The sequence below is a fragment of the Benincasa hispida genome, chromosome 8, assembly GCF_027475165.1.
Source record: "Benincasa hispida cultivar pf3 chromosome 8, pf3_genome.v1.1, whole genome shotgun sequence".
NCBI classification, from domain to species: Eukaryota; Viridiplantae; Streptophyta; class Magnoliopsida; order Cucurbitales; family Cucurbitaceae; genus Benincasa; species Benincasa hispida.
Window position 1 is genome coordinate 38,303,829 of NC_143485.1, and position 12,051 is coordinate 38,315,879.

Below are 12,051 nucleotides of genomic sequence, written 5' to 3' on the forward strand. Positions count from 1 at the left end.
GTTTGATAGACAATTTGGATTTCATTTTAAAAATTATTTTGGATTTTAGTGATTCAAATAGTGTAAATTCTTAAATTGTTACATGTAGATTTCAAATTTCAAAATTTAAAACGCATAATTATATTAAATAAAAGTAAAATATTTAAAAACACATTATGTCAGGTATCATGTTTTTAAAATTAATATATCTTTCATGTAATGTATTATAAAATATATAATATTACAAAATAATAATTATACAATTTTTGTTTAATATAAAACATGTTTATAAATAATTTAATCAAAATTTATTGTCAACTAATATTTACTGAATAAGAAAACCTAGTAAAATGATTAATAAATATAGTATCAAGTATGTTTTAAATAAATGTTTAAATTAGAATCTACTTTCTAAATCTTCTACCAAATACATATCTAAAATAGTTTAATAAAAAATTCATTGAAGCCCTTGTTTTCAAATTTTTATTTTCGGATTCTCTACCAAGTCTTGAGTTTATTTGGGAATGATTGATATAATCAGTTTACTCTATTATCTCATACGTTATACCCATTATTAATTCAATTACAATTTTAAAAAATGAAAATAAATAGGAAATTATCAAATTTAGCTTTGAGCTCACTTTTGATTTCGTCATATCGCAATTTAATCTTTATTAAGTTGTTAATTCAATAACAATTTTAAAAATGAAAAGAAATAGGAAACTGTCAAATTTAGCTTTGATCTCACTTTTAGTTTCATCAAATTGCAATTTAATCTTCGTTAAATATTGCAACTTTCACGGTTAATTTTAATAAAGTGTAGCGATTCATTTAAAAATACCATCCATGAAAATATATTCAAAAGCATTTAATGAAAATAAAACACATCAAATAAGGAATATTTGGCAAGAACTTGATTCTTATCGAAGTTTGTGAGTTTTGGATAATTCATTCAATTCTCGATCTTGTGCATTTGACTAGACTGATTATTATTATTATTATTTTTTTGGGGAAACTTTAACTTTGCTTTTTATTTAAATATGAGGTAAACTGAAACAATATATTAGATTAAAAACCAAATCTATACTATATTAAAAAGGAGAATGTGGGAAGAATTTTTATTTTTCTTTTTTCTCTTATGTCTCTTAAAAATCCTATTTTATCCTCATTTAATATTTTCTATCTTATGTATGATATCACACCTTTTGAATTCTCTTGCATCACTCCATACAGATACATACATTTACAAAATTGCATACATATTCCTTCACATTATAACTGCAAAATTTTCAAATAATAAATAACAACTTTTCTACTTTTTATCTGGTCAAGTTTTCGTTCTATATTTCATGATGATCTTGATCCTCCTTTGTATCTTGGTTGCATTGGTTGTTTTTTTCAGCGGGTTTCTATTGTCACCAATACCCAAGGCTCTCACAGTGAAGTCTTCTCTTGATCAAGGTGAGTTTCTTCGTCTTTTTTTTTTTTTTTTCCTTCTTCTTCTTCTTCTTCTGGAAAGTAAGAGAACAAGGGAGGATGTTTAGTAAAAAAAAGACTAAAAAAATAAAATACACCAATCAATTAATATCAAGAAGTCATAGAATAGGTGAAGAGAAGTGATAGAATTTTATTATGGTGGATTTGCTTTGAGATTTACTTGGCCATTGAGATATGATATTAATGTTTATACATATAAATGGTCAGAATAAATATACTTTACTAAATATATAAGTTGTGAGTCTCTAAAACACATGTATTTGGTTAGATAGTTTTTTAAATCTTTCTTGATTTTTTCTTATTTCTTTCCCTAATATTTTTTCTTCTCTTTGTTTTTTTTTATTCTCGATTCATTCACACCGGACACATTCAACCACATCGATCTCCTCTCTTCCACTGTCATGTTGATGTTGATTTTATCCGTACAAAATTAATTAATGTGAAGCAGAAGGAGTTGCAGTTTCAAATTTTTTTGTAAGTATTATGTATAAATTTATTATTTTTTTTCATTTAATTTTACATTATTTTTTATGTGAAATGATTACTATTTTTTTCATCCCTCCATTTTGAAAGTTTTAGAAAAACTATATCTTTATAGAAACATACTAGCAAATTAAATATCTCTTTTGCAACATTCATCCTCATGGTTCAAATTCTCCACTCCTATTTGTACTAAAAAAAATCTCTTCTGCAAGCAAGGTAATGACCAATTTCTATAATATTTTGTCTTTTTATATGAATTTTAAGGACACGACTCAGAGAAATTACAATAAGTTTTTTTTTTTCCTTTTCAATTTGCTAAATGAGTTTTCTCCAAATTGGCCTATTATTTAATTTATAAAGTATAATTTAGATTGAAAAAGAAGAAGAAAAAATAAACAAGAACGGAGTCTTCTGAGAAGAAATGAAAATGAGTTTGAAAGGAGAAAAGAGGTTGAATAAGAGATGTGAAAGTAAAGAATAAGATTCAAGAGGGAGTGTTAACAATGATGATATTTTGTATTCATGAATATAATAGTTCAGAATTGGCCTCAAAACAACACTGTAGATGTAAACTCTAGACCTTATTTTACTAAGTAAGTATGTTTAAGTTAATGTATTGATGTATGGTTAATTCCATTGTAGGTATGTTGTATGTAGAAAAGGGTTTAGGGGTTTTTGAAGGAAAAATATTCTAAGTATGGGAAGCTTAGGCTCTCGAGTAAAGGGGAGCAATATGACACTTAGAAGAATAAGAGAGCCTGAGGTTGGTTGTGTTTCTCCCAAGCGTTCAAGGTTACAAAGAGGAAAAATAGCTAAGTGTGAGGCTTGCGTTGAGGACCATGACGAACTTAGTGAAGGCTAAGACATGTGGGATGCGTGTAACCAAACTTGCCTAAGAGAGCATATGTGAGGCGCCAAAGCAAGGGCTAGGCGGGTCGCAAGGCACAAGGTATGCTTTGACCGAGGGGCAAAGAGGTTAGGTTGACAAGTGATCAAAGGCCTAGGCATGGGCTTGTGAGGTGATGGCCAAGAAAGAGAGGCCTATGCGGCGAATACCAGCTAGTGCATTGGCAGGCCAATGGGATAAGTATCAACCTACGCGCTGATAGACAATCGATGCATTGAAATAAGGTAGAGGTGCTCAGCTTAATTATCAAGACTAATGGTTCAGGTGGTGTGTTTAGGGCCTAAGAAAAACTTAGTGGCTTAGTTGTCACCCTAATAAGCTATTTGGACATGCTTGCACTAGTATAAAAGGGAAGTCAAATAGAAGAGATTGGCTCGGTGTTTTCACATGTGCTAAGAGAGGAAGGTTGCTATCGAATTGAGGTTTGATCAGTGCTGAAGAGGAGCTGGGGCTGCCAAGAAGAATTTCCTATGAATTCGAGTTGAAGCTTAAAGACTTTCCTAAGTGTTACAAGCTTCCAGATTTCTCGGGCAGGTGAAGAAGATTGAGAAATTTTAAGCATGATAGGAGAAATTAAAGGCTCAAATTGTAAGGTAAGAAAGTTAAAATGTTTATGACCAAGTTCTTAGAAGGAAATTATGTGAGATAATGTATGGAATTTAAGTTATTAAGGCTAGAAGTTGAATATGGAAATTTGATGTTTGAACAAGCAGGCAGCTGCATATGAAGGATAAGCACATAGCTGAGGGTGAGGCTATGTGCGGTTGAGCGCAAGTGCTGGCTGTGGTGTGTGTGTGCAAAGTGGGCGCAAGATTGCGAGGGAAATATAGACATTGGTCGAGCGCGCTAAGGGCAACATTGACAAACGTTTAACACATAGGCACCGTGGACATGTCCTAGAGCCTAAGTGAGTGTTGTGAGTGCATTGTAACTTACGGGCTGAGCAAAAGGTAAATTGTCCAAATATCGTGTTGTGATGAAGTATGCTATGCGAAGAAGTATAATATATGATGAAAGTTGTGAAGGTTAACTAAGGGTGATGTTAAACTTAAATAAGTAAGTTAAGCTCAAGAGGGAGCTATTAGTTTTAACCAAGGGTATTTACTGATGTTACAGGGCAAACAAAAATAGAAGAAGCCTATCATCCTTTAAAGAAGTAACCTAAGATAGTGAGTGACAAAGTTTATGAATGTTTTCTCGTATGTGTTTTCAACGCATGATTTACTATTGAGCTAGTTTTCAAGATGTTTTCCTAATAATGTACCACGCATGAGCTTTCAGCTTTGCGATGAATTTTCTGAGTAAAACATGATTTCTTAAGCACTATTCTGACGCATGCTTTAGTATGTGCGGACGCATAGTCCAATATTTTCTGAGCATTGAGATTTATGAAGCATGTGTTAACTGGCTTTCCTTAACTTATGTTAGTCTTTCATGATAAATGCATTTAAGACTTGTTTGATTGGAATGCTTGATGTTCAAAGGTTGAGTTTTCTTATCCAAAAGAAGAGTTACGATGATATAATGAGGAAACCCAATACTGAAAGTATGAAGGTATCTGGTGAAGGAACTCTTATACAAGAGTACCTCTGAGCGGAAGCGGCTCTTTCTAAAGACATTGTGATAGAATTACCACATTTATATTCAAACAAATAGATATGTATCAAACTATAAAATTACCGGCATGCTTTTAACAAATAACCAACAAGAGAACGAATACATACTAGTTGAAGACTCTTTCTTCATAGGAAAGCTCGTTCACTCCAAGCGAACAGGCTCCTTTCGCTCTTGCTGGAACGTCAAGCCAATCGTTCACCAACATTTGGTCGTCTACTGACGAACGGTCTCCACATGAATAGAACAAATATGGGGATGACACCACCACTTGAAACCCTTGGTATTCTCAGTGTGAGAATCTAAAGAGTGGGCTCTGTTGGAATTTGGTAGAGGGGAGGAGGATATGAAGATTGTATACAACGATCAAGCAAGTGGGAGAAGAGTAGGGTCTATCGTATAGACAAAATGCTTGGTCGTTTAGAAGAAGTACACGATCGTGTAGGAAAAAGGCTGTGATCATTTAATAAATGCTCGGGCACTAGATGATCGTTTAGTAAAACGTAGGCGATCTTTTAGAAAGACACGTGTTTGTATATTATCGTGTAGCAACTTAGAGCTATCGTATAGTCTCTCGGTTAGTTAAGCGATGGGCAGTATACTCTATGCTTGAGCGAAGTACGTGGTCTTATGCAAAATGAAAACAATTTTCATTTTATACTTCAGTTACGAAAATTGATTGGAACTTCCCACTAACACACGGTTACAGAGAAAACGACATGCACAATTATCTCATAATTGTCAAATTAAAATAATAAATATAATCATATAATATTCATTAACCTATAGTTTAGTATCACATATAAACAATAGTGTTTTCTCCTCTACTAGATATAAATCATATTTATATCCAATTTCCTCCAATTAATATATCTCATACATAAAGTCAATCATATCAAATATAATTAACCAGTTCAATCATATCATATATAATCGAACTCCCTCTCGTCAATTTGAACTTTTCAAACTGACCCAAAAACTAATTCTCAACTTGAATCCATTGAGCTACGAAGGGGATCTTATGGATCTATGGCTCGAAGCTCCAACGATATGTGAATAGTTGACTAAAGTCTTTAGCCACGAGATCTACCATCTGTTAACTGCCAGACATTCTACTAAAGATCGACAATGAATTCTCCTTTCCACAGATATATTTCTATGTCCACTGGATATAATCAATCAATAGTACGATAGCCCTTCACAGATGCTCATAAGTACAGTTGGACCAATTTACCGTTTTGCCCCTGTAGTTACATCTAACTTCTTAAGTACCATTGATCCCTTTAATGAACAATACAACATAGTCCTACTATGTGTGGACACTTCTCGGGCCATGAGAAGGTGTGTGGCACCACATCGTTCAAGCCCAGGGGTCAACCAGGGAGCAATCTATCTACTTACCCTACTTCGGAGAAGGAGTGAATTCCATCTTGTGTAGTTGAGTTCCCAGCTCCCAAATCAGAAGAATTCCAAAAGTGGTAGGTTTGAGTCGGCGACCTGACCAGTCGCACCCATGCAAATAAAAAAACTTCCCTCAAAGGCAGGAGTTCCCAACTCACCCAGGATTGAGGTTATGTTACTTATGGTCATCCTAGTGAAGTGAAGTCTCTATCATGAATGGTATATAACGAGACGTTAACACTTTGTGGTCAGGTCTTATACAAACTCTTTGTATAGGACGCCCTACTCGCACATCCTCACATGAATGATCAGGATCAGACTATCTGTAGCAAGATACATCACTTAGAACCATTCCATAAAGTGAACCGCATCCGTAGCGTTACCAGGATAAGGTTTCCTTCCTATATCCATATACTACAGACCATTTTGGTTATCATTTAAGACATGATCCACTTGTATGTCACTACATACATGCTTAAGTTACATAATGACAACAAAGGATTTTAGTTTATTGGTTTGCGGTAAAGCAAATAAAACATCCAATGTTCAAAGACAAGTAGTGAAGAAAATATCACATATTATACATCACAAGCATTCATACAAAACTGTGTTTACAAACTATAGGACACGAGAGTTTAGGGTATCATCCTCAACATCTGGGTCCCCTGATACCTAAGGTATGATAGTATTCAGGATATTACCACATGCACGTAGGTACTATACTATTGACGATGATTGTATCAAGATTACTCTACATCAGCTAAGGATTGACGTTGAGGGATTGAACAAAAGGGCTCTCTCAACAAAGTGTGAATGATGAGAATTTCCAATAGAAATGTTAATGTTTGAGTTTTCAGGGTTTGAATATTTTACATGTTTTAAATATATATGAGTATATTTGTTTTAAGCCCTGAAGCTTTTAAGGAAGTTGATGTTTATTTGATGCTCAATATGTATGCTTTAAGGTAGTCAATCACTGGGCTAGTAGCTCACTCTTTCCAATGTTTTCTTTTTCTTAAGTAGCGGTCAACACTCTAGAGGATAGTTGTTCTGCTAGTCTGCCACTTAGAGTACAATGGTTGAGGTGAAGTGAAACTTAGATTGCTAAGTTGTTTTGTTAACGGTTGTCCTTCATGTACTATTAGGGATCTGGAATAGTTTGGAATTGGGATCATAGTCTGTGTATGAGTTTGTTTACTATTTTCATGTATGAGCTTGACATCTATTTAAATTGTCTTGGTTATTTATTTTGAGGAGATAAAAGTTTATAACTGCTTATTAGATGCTTAAGATTCTGTTGAACGGGTTGAGAGTGAAGGCATAGGCAGTTGATGTCATAAGAGGATTGGCATCAACTGTCTTTACATCTTCTCTTAGGATACAAAGAGATTTTGGGAAGGGGTGTGGCAGTAGAAGACATGAAACCTAAAAGATGCCACAAATTTATTCCTTACTTTAATTTTCAAGTTTTCGAATGGATCTTCTCCTAATTGGTAAATTATTTAGTCTATTTTGATTTTTTCTTTTCTTTTGTTAGTGCACAATTATATGAGTATTCTTTTCAACCATAAGAAAGATTCATATATTTGTCTCATTTTTAAATTATAATTTTAATGTTGAGCATGTAGTCTTTGTTAGTTCGTGAAATTTTATATTATTGTTATTTTATTATTTTTAGCTAGATCTTTGATTAAATTTCTAATTTATTAAAATCTTAAATATCTTATTAATATGTTTGAGCCAAAATATTTATTTGGTTTTCATGTGTTTGAACATAACATTTTTTTTATTCATTATGTTAGGAGAACTACCTATGACAACAATAGAGAACAATATAATCAAATTTGATAGATTCAAAAAATCTAAAATAAATGTACTAGTACATATCTCTAACTTTTTATCTTACTTTATTCTCAAATTTACTCTAATATTAAGAGTTGTACTATTTTTGTAGGAAGAAAATAACTTCGGTTGAATCATACAAACATACTAGCAAAACCAACAATCATCAAAATTTATGTTTCAAGCGTTCTACATATCCAAAAAAACGTGCAACTCATTTTATATTGTCGTGAATAACCTAAAATAAGATATATATAGTTCTGCCCATTATTTTATTTCTCATGTTAGATATTTGTTATTTATACTTAATAAAATCTAAGTTAATTTGTTCTTGACATTTCATAAACAAAATTGATGTTCTAAAAATTTTTAGCCATGTGCATCGCACGTGTTTTATAGCTAGTTAGCTAAAGCGAGGCATTTTCAAGATGTTTACACAAAACAAAACAAGTCAATTCTATTATCTAATTTACCCTTAAAATTGAAATGAACTTAGGTCACATATACCAATCTATAATGAAAATTGATGTAATTGTAAATCTAATTGGATTATTTTTTTTAATCACGTTTACTTAAATTATAAACCCTGCAATATTTACCATTATCATTACCATTTAGGGTCGAACAATAACAGTATTGGTAACAGTAACAATAAATGTGATAGATTCATATTTCTCATACTGTAACATTGTTGGGGTTGATGTCCTAAATCTCATAGGTCTTGTGGTTTATAATTGTAATGTACAAAAAATTTTATTTATTTAATAAAATATGAGATGTTTTATTCGACATTTAGTAGTATTAACTCGACATTTAGTAGTATTAACCCACAAATCACTAACATCCAAGCTTATCATTTGTAGCTTAAACATATATGTAGAGACATAGAAGTGGATCATGTTTAAGTGATAATCTAAATGGTCTACATAGATAGATAAGTCTGGATACCTTATCCTGGTGGCACTATGAGTACAACCCGCTTTGTAGATGTTTTAGTTGTTGTAAAGTATTACAAATGATTTGATCTTGATCATTCATGTAGAAACATGCGAGCAGAGTTATTTCATACAAAGAAGTTTGTATAAGACCAGACCATGAAATGACTAGTCTCAGTATATAACGCCGTTAATAATAGAGACTTACATTTCACCAGGATGACCATAGGTAACATGACTTGAACCCTGAGTGAGTTGTGAACTCCTGCTTATGAAGACAATTCTTTGATTTGTATGGGTGAGAGTAGCTAGATCGCCGACTCAATAAGCCTACCATTTTGGGGATTCGTCTGATTGGGGAGCTGGGAACATAGCTACATAAGACGGAATTCATGCCTTCCTTAATGTCGAGATAAGTAGATAAATTGCTCTGTTAAAAGTTGATTTCGGGGCTTGAACAATGTGGCGCCACACCTCTCTTGGCCCGAGAGGGGTTTGGTTATAGTTGGACTATGACTTATTGTTTATTAGAGGGATTAGTGGTACTTAAAAAGTTAGATGCAACTATAGGGACAAAACGATAATTTTGGCACAACTGTACTTAGGAGCAATTTGTGAAGGGTCAACACACTGTTGACTGTTATAGCCGATGGACACAGAAATATATCTGTAGTGCGAAGAGTGCAACTGTTGGTCTTTAATGAAGTGACTGACAGTTAATGAATGTTGAATAATTTAATTAAAATTTAATTAAAGGAGTTTAATTAATTATTCAAGTACCAATGGAGTTTCAATCTATAGGTTCATAAGATTCCAACAAGAATTATCGAGAATTAATTTTGGACTATTTTGAATTGTTCAAATTAATTGAGGGAATTAATTATATATGATATAATTAATATAATGTATTTGATACATTGTAATATAAAGAATCTCTTCCTCTCTCAAACTCTCTCCCGCTTCCCAAAATACACAGAGCCCACATCTCTTGTGATTCTCTTCCCCTACAAAGAATACAGAGGAAACTCTTGTGGTGGTGACTATTTTGGTTTGCTGCATTTTTTTTGGAGATCGTGTTTCTAAGAAGGTTTGTGACTATTTCGAGGGAATCTGTGAAGAAATTGTTCTTCAAGGGTGAGTCACCGTCCCATCCCTATTTCTCCTCTTTTTCTAAGCATGCTATATTTTTGTGTTTATGCATAATCTTTATGTTCTATAAAGTTTTTTATTCTGTGTAAATCTAAAAATTGGGACGATTCCGCTTCCCCTGCAGAACTTCACAGCTCCTTCAACACATTACACTAACAGTAACAATAACTTAATTTTGAAATGCAAACAGACCGATCAACCTCGACTCATCAATTAGTTTGCATTTTTTTTTATTACAGATTGGACAGTGTGTCCCACATGTCAATAGAAGTACAGAACACAAGGAAAACAACAATAAAGGTAATTTGTTGGGATCACTTTTTATATTACCATTCATGTATTACTTTTACCCCAGAGTAAACATGGCTTTAATGATAATAAACACCTTTCAAAATTTGGAACTTGTAGTTTAAGACTCAATTTTTGATAAATTATTTTTTGCATAAATAATTATTTCAAACCAATTTACATAAAATTTATATTATTGACTTCGAGTTCATCAGTTCGATTTTCGCACTCGGTAAAAGGGTAATTCCACAAATGGATCAAAGTTTATGTATGGTGTCTTATTGACTGCTACTAGTTCTCTCTTAGGAAACTGCTGGCTGGTGTCTTATTGTTATTATTGTATGTATATCTCTTTGATTATTGCTATAATTCTTATCTGTTTTTTACATTAGGAAAAAAAAAAAGTGAACAATTTATTGCAGGTTGCTATTATTGTCAACATTGCCAGTGTTGATTTTCCAAACTTAAACAGTAAAATTCATGTGCAATACTAATTTTTCATGTATGGAAGTTAAAGGGTAATTCCACAAATGGATCAAAGTTTATGTATGATTTATCAAAAATGTCTACAATAACATTAATTTACAAATTTGTTGGCCAGTCCCAGATTACTAGTAGTTTCATTTTCCATTTTAAATAAAAGTTAAGGTTGGCCTTCACTCGTTAATTTCTACAACCGTTAATGTTAGAATTTTAAATGAGATAATAATTTTTTTAAAATGTTAAACGAAATTGTTTTAATATTGCATTAAAAAAACGAGTTTCCATAAAATGACGGTTAAACTTCTAATTTGGTGTGAATATTAAATATTCTTTCAAATATTTTTTTTTTCTAAACAATTTAAAGAAATCGGCTTTGAAAAAATTCCATGCATTGGCATCACTTTTATTTCATCATATCTATTTTCTTCATTTTCCACATTTTATTAACTTAGTTCATTTTGACATTAGATTTTAAAAAATGTGTTTGTTCTCATTTGGATGTTATTCATTATTTATTATTTTTTTAAAAAAATATCAATTTATATCCATAAACTTTAACAGTTCTATTAATTTAAATCATAAACTAATAATTATATCGATTTAATCCCTAAATTTTTGTAACCGTATCAATTTACTCTTACATTTCCTTTGGAAAAACCTAGTATGAAACATAATATTGTACCAATACTTTCATAAATGAATCAATTTAGACTTTTAAATATAATAGGCTATGAAAATGGTCTATGCATTTACTCTATATCCATTTGCTTAAACCGACATTTAAAGAAGTCTACACATATTTGAAAATTAATGCAGGAGTGATTTCAAAAGTAATTATAATGAAGGATCTAAATTGATTAACTTATGAAAATTTAGGGGTTTAATTAACTTAATTATTAGTTTCACACGATGTTGGTCGATCGAAATTTGAAGGATGGTGTAAATTGATGCACTTATGAAAGTTTAGGATTTAAATTGATATAGATTCATAATTTTAATTAACATGTAAACTGATATTTGTCCTTCATTATTTTTTGGGTCGTTTTTAGATATAGAAAAACAATTACAATCTAAAAAAAGTGAAATTGTTTAATAGTCCTAATTCTCTTGGAGTGACGAATCCCTTTAATTAAAATAAATAAGAATTAACTTTGAATTTATAAGAGTTTTTCTTGTCTTTGTATCGTTCCATTTAGTCTTTTAGGTCCCTATTTCACTTGATGGATATGCCACGATGTCTTTAAAACCTATATACAATAGATAGACTTTTAATCATGACATATTTGCTTATTTAAACATAATTTCATTTCTTTCCAAAAGAAAAATGAATGATTAATAACTAGACTTATTTTATGATTTAAAAATATTCTATCTAAGATATTTTTATTAACTTTATAAAATCGTGATCAATCTCTAAATTTGCTATATTTTTTTTGGATAAATATCAATTTACACCACTGAACTTTAAAGGTT